A 15362-nucleotide genomic window follows, 5' to 3' on the forward strand; every position below is an offset into this window, starting at 1 on the left:
TGGGTCTTCATTATTAACATTTTGGAGAAGTCAGCTACAAATTTGTTTTATTATTATTTTCCTTACATGAATTTGTTTACACTTATGAGCTTAGTTCTTGAATTAAATGTCTTTTAACAGGAGCCCTAAATAAGTTCTTCTGAATGATGAATATAATATTTATTATTGTAGTGGACTTAGAAACAAAAAAAAAAAATCTATAAATAAAATATAGGTATTTTTTAATAATGGTAGTAAAGCTTCTTTTTTTTATTTTAAGGGAATGATGGTAAAGCTTTTAGTAACTAAGATAATATAGTTTCATACTATATTTTTGTGTTTTTTTAGGGATATATTAAACGTCTAATAATGTTGCTAATTTTTTTAAATGTGTGTATTCGTATCTTTAATTCACTCTTAAACTATAATACTTGTGATGTCCATTTATTTTAAGAAATGATGCGTCTCTACTAACATATCTGTTTTTTTTTCTTTCTAAAGAAATAAAGAGACTCTGATTTCAACAACAATAAAATGAGGATTCTCTAATTACTCATCCAAAGAGATCTAATAATCTTGTATACATGATATCACAATATCGGATAGAACTTAGGTGATATAGCATTTGATGGCATCGGTCAATCACAATGTCACAAGTGACTTTCTTCTCTTTTCTACAAGATATTTTTGTTTTTTTTACACTTGTAACAGTATAGTTAGTCGATGTCACAAATATCACCAATGTTATATCACTCAAGTGCTACCCTAACCTATCACAATGAAGGTGAGTTCCTACTAAAACAAGAGTCTATGATTTATCTTCTAAAAAGAAGGAAAATGTTACATGAACACCCTTTAATCATACACCCTATTGTACACCCTATGCATTAAGGATATTTTGGTAAATTCATCTCACAAACATACTTTCTCTTTCATCTCCTCTTCCTTTTCCTTGCCACATGTCAGGATTTTGTGTGGGTGTAAGAGGTGTATTGCCACATGGAGGTGTACATGTATCACCGCTCAAAAAGAAAGAGTATATGATTTATGTGAAAAAATAATGTAGTCGATAGAGTTAAAGGAAACATCAAAATATAGAATATTGATATGGTTGGCTAAAAAGTGAAATAGGTTATAGGATAGTACTTCATTGCTTTTGAGGTTCATTGCTTTTGTACTATTTTGTTTGCTGGGCAGAATTTGAATGAAAATCCCTTTTATGATAACCTTGCTTGTACAAAAGTAAAATAGGTAGGGATTCAAGAATTGGACCATTACCAATTCATCGTACCAACATGAGAACATCAAAAGATAACTCAAACATGGACCATTTATTTCCACTTACACTCCAATGCAAGTCACATCACCATGTGCCCTAAGTCTCCAAGGAAGTGTTCATATGAATATGACAATTGGGAAACAGATATACACGTGTCTACGGTTCATTAGTAGTTGTGCTACTATATGTTATATGTTAGGGTTTTTCTTTTTGAAGGAGGATTTTTCTTTTTTATACCATTTGCTTTTGATATTTCTGGTTTCTTAATATCAGAGGTTGTTGTCCTTCTACATAGAGTTTAAAAGGTCATGCATAGTAATTAAGTTCATGAATGTTATCCGCTTACCTTCTATTCAAATGTAAATAATATATATAAAAAAAATATACCAACCAGTATTCAATTACACCGGGACTCGGCATCCAAGAAAACTATATTAAAAAATGTTACATGAATTGCATGCTTGAAGATTGTAAAAGTCTATTGAGAGTCAAAAAACTAGAATTGCATGCTTTTCATTGCAACTCTAGTAAATCAATAATCTTAACAACAGTCATCTCAAAATACCACTGTTCAAACACAAATAAATTATAATATTCTTGTTTTTGTATGTAAAATGATATGGTAGGTTTCCCGCATTGGGCATTTTTCAAATTAATTAACATCCACTTGCAATGGTTGTCTTTTTTTCATCCACTTGCTAAATAAGCCTTCCTCATATAATACCTACAAAGCTACAATATAGGTTACAAACCTACCATGTATATGAATATTTTATGTCAAAAGAGGTAGTATTTAGACACAAGATTTCCTCTTCACTTGCCATTCACTTTCGTTCTCCATCCTGCTTGAACTCTTGCCATCTCCAACCTGCAAGGTAATTAAATCAACTTTAATTTATTCATTTCTCTTGTCATTGAAGTTTTTTTTTCAAGTTTTTTGATAAATTTGTTCTTCATGATTGAGAATTATGTTGTCATAAATTGTGTTTTTCATGCTCTAAATTGATGATGCAGGTAATATATTAGAGGAATAAAACACGTTTTCTTATTGGGTTGTGTCCTATTTTCTACAAGACATGTACAAATTCATGGATTGTTTTTCTCTCATTCTGCACGAGTATTCAATAGTTTATTCATGCAATTTCTTACCACTCTTTTGTCTCCAAACTAATAGTTTATTCATGCAATTTCTTACCACTCCTTTGTCTCCAAACTACAGGTTTTCACAACATCTCATGGGAGCATTAAAGGAATCACACGAGCAACATGAAGGCACAACAAAAGAATACAACAATTAGAATATTTCCCAAAAATTTACATTTTCTTTTGAAATTTGTAAATATAGTTTAACATGCAGAATCATCATAAAATTAAGGGTCAATAACATAAAATGGAAATCTATTTAAACACCAATTTAAAAAAGAAAACCAACAAAATTTCTACCGGTGCTTGCATGCTATTTAGGAATGATTGATGATTTACAACACCAAAAATCCAAAAAGGTACATAAAAGCATGCAGAAACTTATTAAATAAATAGATCAATGAGGTGGTTTTTCTTTCCTTCTTACTATTTATACTGAAAAGCAAAAACAATTAAACCTTGATAAGAATGATCAGAAACTTATTAAACAAGGCATGAAGTCGTGAACAAAATTTACTTTAGCTTTATTACATAAATATGGGCCAGACATAATACTACACACACTCTAGCATTGTGATTGGCAAATAAAGAGAATGTTTGTAATCTTATATGTAATAATGGAAAAGGTATCAATCAATTTTTTAAACATGAATTGTGAGTAGAATAATTTGATGCAGTCTTAAATGTCTTCCAGTCAATTTTCACAAAATAAACAACTATTGCTTCAGCGAAAGGGAAGTGAGGTTTCCAGTTTGTGACTCCACATGTCTATTAACTTAGTACAATAAAACAATACTTCTTAATTAGAACAAAGAGAGTTGTATTATAGAATTCATGCTATATTCTTTGTTCATTATCAATGCAATAAAATTCAAGTTACAATTATTAATCTGTTTGAATGTATAATTGTATATGGATAATAATGTATTTTATCACAGAAACCATCAAGCGAATAAAATAATAAGTCGTAATAAAACAACTATAAAGGGTTCACTGAATGACTGACTACCCAACCAATGTCTAACTAATAATCAAATACTGACAAAAAAAACATTCCAAACATAAATGGTCAATGTCAAACTAATGCAATCATCGCTTTGACACCATTTTGTCCTTAGCTTATGTAATTTGATCAATTGTCTTGGGTAATTTGAAGCTAATCATGTGTTGATGTATTGAGTTGTAAATCATCAACGATATCCACCCGTGCGTATGCGCACGGGTACTAGACTAGTACTCATACAATCCTATAAAGTTTCTAGCCAATGCATGAAAGTTGTCTGTAGACTATATTATTTTGAGTGACAATTTACAACTTATAATTTTAGTCACTCAAAATCACGTCTTAGTTTCTAAAGAGATTCTACTCATCATTTTATATTTACATCTTGTATATCAAAAAACCAAATTCCTACACCATCTATGATCACTAGATTATCATACACGCAGCAAAATTTGCGTCTAATTACAATAACCCTGATCATTTACTTTTAAACAATATTAGTATGACTCAAATAAACTCTCTGTAGGTACACAATGCAAAGAACCTTATTTATTTCGCAGACAAAAATTAGGTACACTTCTAACCTGGCATTTCTACATCAAATCAAATGAACCTAAACCAAGGAACATATTCTCATCCAAAACATTTCAAATATTCACAATTCAACCCCTTAAGCAACGAGTCTAAGTTTCACTCTTGGAGGAGGTAAAATGAATTCTAAAAGCATACAATTGACTTGGACATATCACAGTGTTCTCAAGAATAACTGATTTTGCATCCATAATGAATTCCAACTTAAACTAGAATTTTAAGCTTTTGCCCTGAAATTAAGTCTTAAATGTTCCGTGCCACTCACTATTACGTAAGAGACAGTATGTATCCACCATAAAATCACTTAACAAGTTACATTTCGTTCAATTTCAACCAAAATCAATTCATTCAAAACTAATTTTTGCAAGACCTCATCAAACTTTTCTAATACTCATAATAATCTATGAAGCACGGACACTCCTCGGATTAGGCGTGTCCCTGTGTCGGACATGTGTCGTGTACAAGACACCAACACTTGTAATTACACTGAATTATGTGATTTTTTTTAAATTATTAGCTGTGTCGGTGTGTTAGAGTATGTGTCGTGTCCGTGTCTGTATCCGTGCTTCATAGATATTAATAATTAATTTTGCCTCCATAGTTGATTTTAACTTGAATATAGAATTTGTAATCATTGAGTCTAAACTTGATTTTTACCCTAAAATTTATTGTTTTTTTTACAGTACATTTATTGTTAACACGAAATTTATTGTTAACTTTAGGTAGATGTGTTCAAACATAAATCATTTTACATTCGAGTCATTTTAAGTAAAAATCAATTTTACAAAATAGATTCATTCAAAATCAATTTTTATCATCCATGAACCAAACATGCACTAAATTATGATAGGATCAGAGAAAGCAAAAGAGCGGAAGCTCATCCAATGATAAATTCCTTCCCCGTCACAGACAAATTGAGAAAACCCCAGAAAGAAAAATCGAAACTTTAACACATGGGGATTCAAATTGTGCATATTCATATCAATTAGCATAATTTACAACATAAAAAACATGAGAATGAGAGAAAATTAATTGAAACCTGTTTGCGAAGGGAATCCCATGAAGTAGTTGGTACCTCCATGGCTGAAAACCAAAAAACAAAAAAGAAAGAAGAAAGATTGAAACTTTGAATCAAAAGAGTGATGAATCTGACGACGATGATGATTGTTGGTTGGTTGGCGATGAAGACAGACCGTCTGCTCCCGCGGGGACAATTGCTTCTTCCCTCCTCCTCTTTCTCTTTCTTATCGTTTTTTTTTTTAAAGAGGTTGCTTAATTTCTATTGCAGAAATTTAGATCTAATCTATTTTTTTTTTTTTTTAAGAAAGTTTAGATGAATTGAATTTGGGATATTTAAGTTAACAAAGATTTACAAATGTTAGTTATGAGAATTGAATATATTGTTGTTGAACTTACTTTTTGTTTTTATGTGAAAAAAAAAAAAAAAGACGTCTGAACTTATTTTTTATATAAAAATACATGCATATTTATTAAAAAAAAAAAAAAATTAACTTCAAAGGCATGATATGCCTCCTCCGTCCTATATATAACCATCCATTTAACTAAAAAATTGTCCCTAATTTTAAACTCATTTTCAAATTACTATATGCATTTTTAAAAAAAAAATTTTCTTCTAAATATACCCCTAATTAATATTGCTAACTTATCTTGAAATATGAAAAGTCAAATTTATCCCACATACAAACAAAGGATAATTTGCTATGAATCATCGATACTTCAAAATGGATGACGTACCGTATCTTGCACCGTTACCTGCCCGATAATTTCTGATACGTATCAGAACAGTATCCAAAGATTAATTTTATTATTTTAAAAAGTAATTATCATATACTTCCTGATACGTATCAGGAGAGTATCCGATCATTATCTGTACTTGCAGAAAAAGTACGGTAAGGATTCTAGGGTTAAGAATCGTAGACTAGGGTTCTAATCTAGGGTTTTTTAGACTGAGTAATGGATCCTTTTAGAATGACCCCAAGGGGGTTATTTATAGCCTGCTAATGGGCTTTTTCCTGCGTGACTTAAGCTCTAAGAAAGCAGGGTTTTTAGTCTTTTCAGCTCATTTAGGCGGTTTAGGGCGACTTCTAGAGGTTTCTAGAAGCCGAGGTAGACGGCGCCCTGAGGAGGACGCGCCTAGGCCTCCAAAGTCCCTTCTATAAGGCGCCTAAATCCTTCTGGAGGGCTTTTAAGCCCTTAGGAATATTATGACGGTCCACAGCCCTCCAAGCACGAGGCTTGGAACAAGGCGAAGTGATTAATAATGTGGATTTGGCCCTTCTGGAGGGCTTTTAACCCTAAGGAATATTTATGACGGTCCACAACCCCCCAAGCACGAGGCTTGGAACAAGGCGTGGTGCTTTTTAAAGCTGAAGAGTTCTTAAAAATAGATTCAGGAAAGTTCTGAGGGTCTAAGTCCAATAGAGCTTTTGGAGAACCCTTTTAGGTCCTTTACAAAGGGCGTTTAGGATCCTTCCGAGGGTCTCTAAACTCTTTAGGAATATAATGACGGTCCACAGCCCCCAAGCACAAGTCTTGGTACAAGGCGTGGTGCTTTTGATTCTTTATGCGGTCGGGACGCTTTAATACGTTTGGGCGGGATGGTTCTGTTTATGAGAAGACTATCGTTTGTTCCTCGATTGGGCGTCCTCTTTGGGCGTCCTTAACTTATAAGGGTTGATGAAGTTTAATCTTCATGGGCAATTTTTTCATACCATAAACGTTCGTTGGCTTCTTTTTATGAATTATCTTCTTTTCTCCCTTTCACGGATTTGCCGAATTAATAGTCCTTATAAAGCTTAAAAACTTTTCACAAGTGGTTTGTTGAATGTTAAAATATTAGTAGCCTTTTAAAAAGATCGTACTAACCAGTCGCCTTTAAGAAGGTCGTACTAACTTTTAAGGTCTCAGCAGCCTTTAAGAAGGTCATACTGGCCGGGATTTTTAGTCGCCTTTAAGAAGGTCGTACTAATTTTTAAAGTCTCAGCAGCCTTTAAGAAGGTCATACTGGCCGGGATTTTTAGTCGCCTTTAAGAAGGTCGTACTAATTTTTAAAGTCTCAGCAGTCTTTAAGAAGGTCATACTGGCCGGGATTTTTAGTCGCCTTTAAGAAGGTCGTACTAATTTTTAAAGTCTCAGCAGCCTTTAAGAAGGTCATACTGACCGGGATTTTTAGTCGCCTTTAAGAAGGTCGTACTAATTTTTAAAGTCTCAGTAGCCTTTAAGAAGGTCATACTGGCCGGGATTTCTAGTCGCCTTTAAGAAGGTCGTACTCATTTTTAAAGTCTCAGCAGCCTTTAAGAAGGTCATACTGGCCGGGATTTTTAGTCGCCTTTAAGAAGGTCGTACTAATTTTTAAAGTCTCAGCAGCCTTTAAGAAGGTCATACTGGCCGGGATTTTTAGTCGCCTTTAAGAAGGTCGATTTTTAGTCGCCTTTAAGAAGGTCGTACTAATTTTTAAAGTCTCAGCAGCCTTTAAGAAGGTCATACTGGCCGGGATTTTTAGTCGCCTTTAAGAAGGTCGGACTGTCGATACTTCTTCTTATAGAAAACCTACAACACAAATCTCAAAAGGTCGAAAAGGTTATTTTTAGAATATAACTCCGCGTTTCATCTTTATGCTTTCCATAGCGGGACTATTGCTTCCATGCTTGTTTAATTATGGCGTGTTGATTGGCGAGTTCTCTCCTTTTATTCGTCTAGCCCTTGGCGAGCTTGTTAGTATCCCAACCTTGATTTATCTGAAATATTACAATTTCTCCAAACTTCCAAAGTAATTAGTATTATAAAGGAGCCTTTAATCATTTATAAGAAATAACTACTCTCTGTCTATACGTCGCCCATATTTTCTACTCCCCTTCCTATCTTATTCATTCTCTTGCTAATTTATTCGATAACCTTGTGTTTTTAATCCTTATCTATTAGATTGGAAACTAAGTCTTCTCGCTACTTTCTTATTAGATTTAAAACTAGTTCGCCCACTTCTCTCATTTTATTTTTATACTCCTTCTCTTATTCCCACCACCTTGAATTCTAATTTGACTGGTACTTTCTCCTATGAAGTTAAGTCTTCTGCTCAATTTACTCTTCTACGTGGGTCTAGCGCTATTATTCTATTATTTCTATTTATACTAGGCAGTAAGTTCAGTTTGCAAAGTAAATGGTACACGGAAGGGGTTCCCAGTAAAGAGAGGTGGGTCATTTAGACCTCTTAAATACCAAGGCTTTCCTTGCTAGAATTCCTCATATGTGACCTTTAAACAATATTATACTTTACTTCTGCCACGGGGTATCTAGAGTAGTCTTTCTTTGTTATCTTGATCCTACCTTTTGAGTTTTACTTATCTCTCTCTTTTTATTATAACGTCACTAAATTGAACAATCAGAATTAATAGCAAGAGAGGTAAACTAAGTTAAAGCTAATTTATCCATAAGACTTATTATCCACATATGATGTATATGCACCAACAAAATAATTGCAAAATAAACAAAATTGATAAGAGACTTCGAAATTAAGGTTGTAAAATATATTTTTTCAAAATATATTGATCATAAAATTTTCTTCAAATCTAAAAGTGTAAATATATTTTATCAAAATATACTGATCATAAAATTTTCTTTAAATCTAAAAGTGTAAATATATTCTCTCAAAATATATTGATCATAAAATTTTCCTCAAATCTAAAAGTGTAAATATATTTTCTCAAAATATACTGATCATAAAATTTTCTTTAAATCTAAAAGTGTAAATATATTCGCTCAAAATATATTGATCATAAAATTAAAGTGTAAATATATTCTCTCAAAATATATTGATCATAAAATTTTCTTCAAATCTAAACAGTATATTTTCCTCAAAATATATTTGACAATAAATTTTCTTCAAATCAAACAGTATATTTTCTCAAAATATATTTGACAATAAATTCTCTTAAAATATATGTAATAAGGAAAAAAAGATGAGCAAAATCGTTGTCCATGGTGTCATTGGCATCGAGAGGAACCATAATGAATTCATCTCCGCCTGCTCATGAGAATGACTATAATGTTTATGAATTGAGGTCCTCTTGTTTGTTGGACCATCCATATCATATAGCAGAATGTTAACTGACCCCTCTTTGTTTTGAGCTTTGTGGCGGTTTCGTGGGAACAAACAACCATACAAACCGGATTAAACAGTTTTTCCAAGAAGACTAGTATCATGACAAGAGATTTGAAGGAAGGCGTTGGGATAACACGGCGGCGCGGAAGCATTGATCCATTCGGCAAGATGAATCAATCGATCTCTGGCTATGGTATTGAAGTTTCATCACCTTGACGACGTCATGATTGAAGGATTCGGTCATCACGGTGATGAGGTAGTGAGAAAGGGTTTACGAATCACGATTTGTGATTCGGAAACGTGGTCAAGGTTAGTTTTACCTTTTCCCACAGACGGCGCCAACTGTACTTGCAGAAAAAGTACGGTAAGGATTCTAGGGTTAAGAATCGTAGACTAGGGTTCTAATCTAGGGTTTTTTAGACTGAGTAATGGATCCTTTTAGAATGACCCCAAGGGGGTTATTTATAGCCTGCTAATGGGCTTTTTCCTGCGTGACTTAAGCTCTAAGAAAGCAGGGTTTTTAGTCTTTTCAGCTCATTTAGGCGGTTTAGGGCGACTTCTAGAGGTTTCTAGAAGCCGAGGTAGACGGCGCCCTGAGGAGGACGCGCCTAGGCCTCCAAAGTCCCTTCTATAAGGCGCCTAAACCCTTCTGGAGGGCTTTTAAGCCCTTAGGAATATTATGACGGTCCATTATCCTACACCGATATCCGCCCCGATACTTACCATTTAATGTTAACTAAACTAACTTAACTCTTGTGTATTGATGTGTTATTTTTTGAATATAGTGTTTCTTTTTTGGATAGATATAGTATGACACTAACAATAGACACATTAATTGATGATTGCATTAACAACTTTTCTTAAAAAATGTGAAAAAAGCAAAAGGGGGTTATATATAGGGATGGAGAGAGTAATAATTAAAGGGTAGAGATGACAACACTTTCTTTTGAACACTCTCTCTAATACTCACTCTCTTATTGGTTTAAATCATTGTGGGTCTACACTTTAAAAATTGAACTTACACAAAGTGGTGGGACATACTTTGATTTCATCCAATAAAAAAGTGAGTGCTAGAGAGAGTGTTGAAAGATGAGTGTCAACTTTCGAATGTTTTGGGTCAAACTTCGTTATAGTCTTAGACATGAGTGTCAACTTTTTAAAAAGAAAAAAAAAATCATAAAAAATTGTTTTCATCAAAATATAAAGAGTAAATTACACTCCCCTCCCCTCAAAGATACTTGAATTACACTCCTCTCCCCTCTTATGTTAAAATATACACTCATCTCCCTTGAAAAGTAAAGTTGATACTCCCCTCCCTCACGAGAAGCTTGAATTTCAACTCTCTCCCTTAATAATTAAATATATACTACACTTCAATCTATTTTAACATAATTAAATATTTTTATAATATATGCTAATTTTGAATCACAATTTAAAAAATAAAAATTCATTTTTTTTATAATTTAAATGTCAGTTATAATCAAGATTAAATATTTTTTTATTAATTTTATAATTTGGAGTATAAAATTCAAATTTAAATAAGCATTACTTAATCGACTTTAGTTATTTTTCACATATTTTAATTTTATTTGGGTTGTTTCATATGTTATAATAGGGTTTAAATTTACATATCAATGAAAATGTGAATAATAAATAGAAAGAAAGAAAAAAACATGTATTCAAATTTTGATTTTATTAAAATGAACATGTGTTAGACCATTTTTTTGTTAGATTATTATAAAAAAAAATAAAAAATTATTGAGGGAGTAAAACGTAGATTTTAACATAAAATGGAAGGGGAATGTAATTCAAGCTTCTTTCAAGGGAGGAGAGTGAAATATTTTCTAATATGTTTTGAATAAGAGGGAAGGGAAGTGTATATTTTAATATAAGAGGGGAGGGGAGTGTAATTCAAGCATCTTTGAGGGGAGGGAAGTGTAATTTACTCAAATATAAAATGTGTATTGAGAAAGCGAAGATGATTAGCAATCCAAATTTATTGAATGATCCTTTAATGATGATTAATGTGCTTGTAGACTTTTTATAAAACATAATTATGAATGAATAACAAATTCAAACTAACTAGTAGCTCAAGTTGCCTAACTAAATGTTAGTTATTCAACCAACAATTTACCTAACTTGAATTATATCAACTAATACACCTCCTTAATTCAAGTTAGTGACATTTATCATCATGATTCTCTTCTAAGCTCTACAAAGGTACTTATTTTTAATGCCTTTATTAGAATCAGCCACTTGCACTTCAGCTCATATCGAAAATCAAGCTTTTCTTTATTCTTTTAATTTCTAAAAAAAGTGAAATCTTGTCTCAATGTGTTTGCTCCTACCATGAGCAATTGAACGCTTAGCTAAATCAATTTTTTTTTTTTGAGAGAAAATCAATTGATGATTTGCTACCAACTAGAAGTCTCGTCCATCTTTCCTTAGATTTAGTTCCTCCTTTAACATATTGATATCGATGCAAATGCACGGTTTAACAGTCATAATAAAATATCGATCTTAAAGATTTGTGATCATCGGAATCATTGGATTTCATTGTTATGACGAACACACCAACTCATATTCCTTCCTTTTGTCTTGAAAATACATGACTAAAGATGATGTATTCTTATTTGTATTGTTTACTTACTCTATCTCTGGTAATAAACAATGGCCTCACTAACACAAAATTGTATTCTCATGACAATTCATGCTAACTTGGCCTATTAAACCCAAATACCCATTTTTTACATCCCAAAAATTCTTAAGCTATTCTCATGTTTCAAACTTTATGTCTAACTTCATATCCTACACAAAAGAAAAGAAAAAATAGATCATGAAAAGTTTGTATAAAACTATTTTTCATGTCTTCAAGACCTAAAGGAACTACTAACTCTTCACTAAGTTGAGAGCATAAACATAATGAAAACAAAGAATGCAATAATATAAAGAAGCAAAAACTATATTGAAATAAAATGCAAAAGTAGAAGTGTTCTACAATTACAAAGCTTTTATGCGTATAGTGATGCATATGCAAGAGCCAGAGGCCACATGCTAGAGAACTAATGTCATGAATGCCTAAATGAGAAAGTTAATATTTGGAGTATTAAATTCAATAAAAAAAATTGGAACTGGTTACGAGTGTAGTGATGCATGTGCAAAAACAACACTGATTTTTTTGGGATAATGTTACACAACTAATTAAACATGAACATATATGTACAAAAAACAGCACTGATTTATGTTTATCAAAGTGGTGTATTTATTACAATGTGTGCATATGCAGCTAGCTAGGGAGGCATCAATGCAGTACTCGCTCATTCTTTCTTAATTACAAACTATAATGTATTTATATACTATCATACAAAGATTCTAATTAATTAAGAGGTATTCTTAGATCTTATATATTGCAACCTTGTGGAAGATCATCATCTTCTTCTGAAACTTCCAGGGGCAGAAGAGGCTTTTACCTCAGAGTTAAACTCTTCATCAGGAAGCTTAACAGCAGTGTAATTACAATAACTCTGATCATGTACTTTTAAACAATTTTAGTATGACTCAAATAAACTCTCTGTAGGTACACAATGCAAAGAACCTTATTTATTTTGCAGACAAAAATTAGGTACACTTCTAACCTGGCATTTCTACATCAAATCAAATGAACCTAAAAATTAGGTACACTTATGACCTGACAAAAATGAGAGTGAGAGACAGAGAGAGATAGAATTGCATTGCATACTTGTTTGATTGGAACTTATGTAGAGCACCAATGTACAACTTCCTAGTGTATGGACCTAGATTCCCTACCATACTACAACATGGGATTTGGATTTACTGCAGTCACAAATTCACGTAGTTAGCACATCAGTGACCGTTGAGTTCAAATCGGATCGTACATAATGTAAGTAGTTTTTTTTTTTTCATTCTAAAATACCGAGCTTGAAATATGGACCTTCCGAATTCAGATCTTAATTTAACGGTCTTCGATGTATTAATTGCGTGAATGCGTGAAATTTGTGGTTGCAACAAATCCTATTTAACATGATCTAAATTAATATCAGCGGCTAAAAGATTATTCTATCGGTCATTAGATTAATCCAACGACTAATTTATTTTTTAGTATCCAGTCTAAGGATCGACTAATCTGACAACTAGTACATTCTACTTTTTTTTTAATGACTTTATTATTCTCTTCACACTTGCCTCTCTACATTTTTGGTATTTTTATCTACTTTTTATTGGTATATTCATGACTATAGGTTATGACTTATGATATGCTAGATAAGATCAAAAGCCTACTTTTTAAATTTCAGAATAATGTATTCTTGTAGAATGGACTTGTCTTATAAAAGGTGTGGTATCACTAGATTATCATACACCATGCAAAATTTGCGTCTAATTACAATAACCCTGATCATGTACTTTTAAACAATATTAGTATGACTCAAATAAACTCTCTGTAGGTACACAATGCAAAGAACCTTATTTATTTCTCAGACAAAAATTAGGTACACTTCTAACCTGGCATTTCTACATCAAATCAAATGAACCTAAAAATTAGGTACACTTCTAACCTGACAAAAATGAGAGTGAGAGACAGAGAGAGATAGAATTGCATTGCATACTTGTTTGATTGGAACTTATGTAGAGCACCAATGTACAACTTCCTAGTGTATGGACCTAGATTCCCTACCGTACTACAACATGGGATTTGGATTTACTGCAGTCACAAATTCACGTAGTTAGCACATCAGTGACCGTTGAGTTGAAATCGGATCGTACATAATGTAAGTAGTTTTTTTTTTTAATCTAAACTCTTTGTCTTTTGTGTATTCTATTATTATTGTGATAGACAAACCATTCCACAAAATCAAGTTGATGAGGGCATAAGCTGCAGTTAAAATCACTTACATTAATCATGGAGGTTTGATGTCATGTCATATTGTCAATTACTCAAAGAGTTTAAACATAGAATAATTTTGTTTCTCTCACACATGAACATAATAAACTTTATCTTTACTTTTGTACCCGGTATTTTTCATCATTCTTGTGATGAATGAAACAAACAACTACAGAAGATTTAAGATTCGAAATGGCTTAAAGTAGTGCAAGAAGAATATGCATCCCTCATTGCCATTATGCAGTCATGGAGATAAATTGGCCTCACTATACTTCAGAATGTCAAATGTGTATAGTAGGAAACTGTGGAAATGCCTAAAGCTCGTTTGGTTACTCAGCACTAAGCTCTTGCAAATAATTATTTTTGGATAAACTCATAGGAAGTTTCTCCAAAATGATTTATAAGTAAGAGAATGTTCATGTATATTTTAGAATGAAATAGGAGTATAAACTAAAGTCATTATTATCGGTCTATATAATGATACTCCCTTCGTCTCAAGTGTTTTGTGAAAACTAGGTCATCATTTAATGATGCTCTTTAGTTTAAAAAAAAAAATTCGACTAAATTAATGGGTTTAATCCCGCCGTTTATTATACATATTTTTCTTTAATAAATAATAAATAGCATGTTAAAAACATAAACTAATTATCTATCTTAAAGGATAAAATTGTAAAAATAATAGTGATTACAAACAACTTTAAATATCAACTTTTTTAATTTCATTGCTTTTGGCAAATCGGTCTTTACATATAAGGACGAGGTTAGTATCAATAGTATATATATAAAGTAAGGTTTTTTATGACGCGTGTCACTTCTACGTTTATTCGCAATATTTTTATTATTTTTCTATTTTTTAAAACCGATATTTGATTTGGCATAAATATCTCAACAAACTTTTGATCTTATCTATTAAATATTTTACTTAAATTTTTTATTGAATTCATAATATTTTATGTAACAGAAATATCTCAACAAATTACATACGACACCCTTCAACTATAAATCATCAATAAATCAATCAATCAACGGTGTATATATAAAGTAAGGTTTTTTATGCCACATGTCACTTCCATGTTTATTCGCAATATTTTTATTATTTTCTATTTTTAAAACCGATATTTGATTTTGCATAAACATCTCAACAAACTTTTGATCTTATCTATTAAATATTTTACTTAACTTTTTTATTGAATTCCTAATATTTTATGTAACATAAATATTTCAACAAATTACATACGATACCCTTCAACTATAAATCATCAATCAATCAATCAATAGTATATATATATAAAGTAAGATCTTTTATGTCACGTGTAACTTCCACGTTTATTCGCAATATTTTTATTAT

At 31.8% G+C, this 15362-nt stretch overlaps 2 long non-coding RNA genes across 2 annotated transcripts; one reads left to right on the plus strand and one right to left on the minus strand.

The window, feature by feature from the left end:
* Positions 1-1654: 1654 nt before the first annotated feature.
* On the minus strand, positions 1655-5338 carry LOC120580092 (uncharacterized). The gene is made up of 2 exons (XR_005645703.1): positions 5035-5338; positions 1655-2126 (listed from the first exon to the last, which is right to left on the minus strand). It is a non-coding gene; the product is annotated as an uncharacterized lncRNA (long non-coding RNA).
* LOC120580093 (uncharacterized) lies at positions 2046-3286 on the plus strand. Its single transcript, XR_005645704.1, has 2 exons — positions 2046-2133; positions 2273-3286. It is a non-coding gene; the product is annotated as an uncharacterized lncRNA (long non-coding RNA).
* Positions 5339-15362: the final 10024 nt, after the last annotated feature.

The sequence above is a fragment of the Medicago truncatula genome, chromosome 4, assembly GCF_003473485.1.
Source record: "Medicago truncatula cultivar Jemalong A17 chromosome 4, MtrunA17r5.0-ANR, whole genome shotgun sequence".
Lineage (NCBI taxonomy): Eukaryota > Viridiplantae > Streptophyta > Magnoliopsida > Fabales > Fabaceae > Medicago > Medicago truncatula.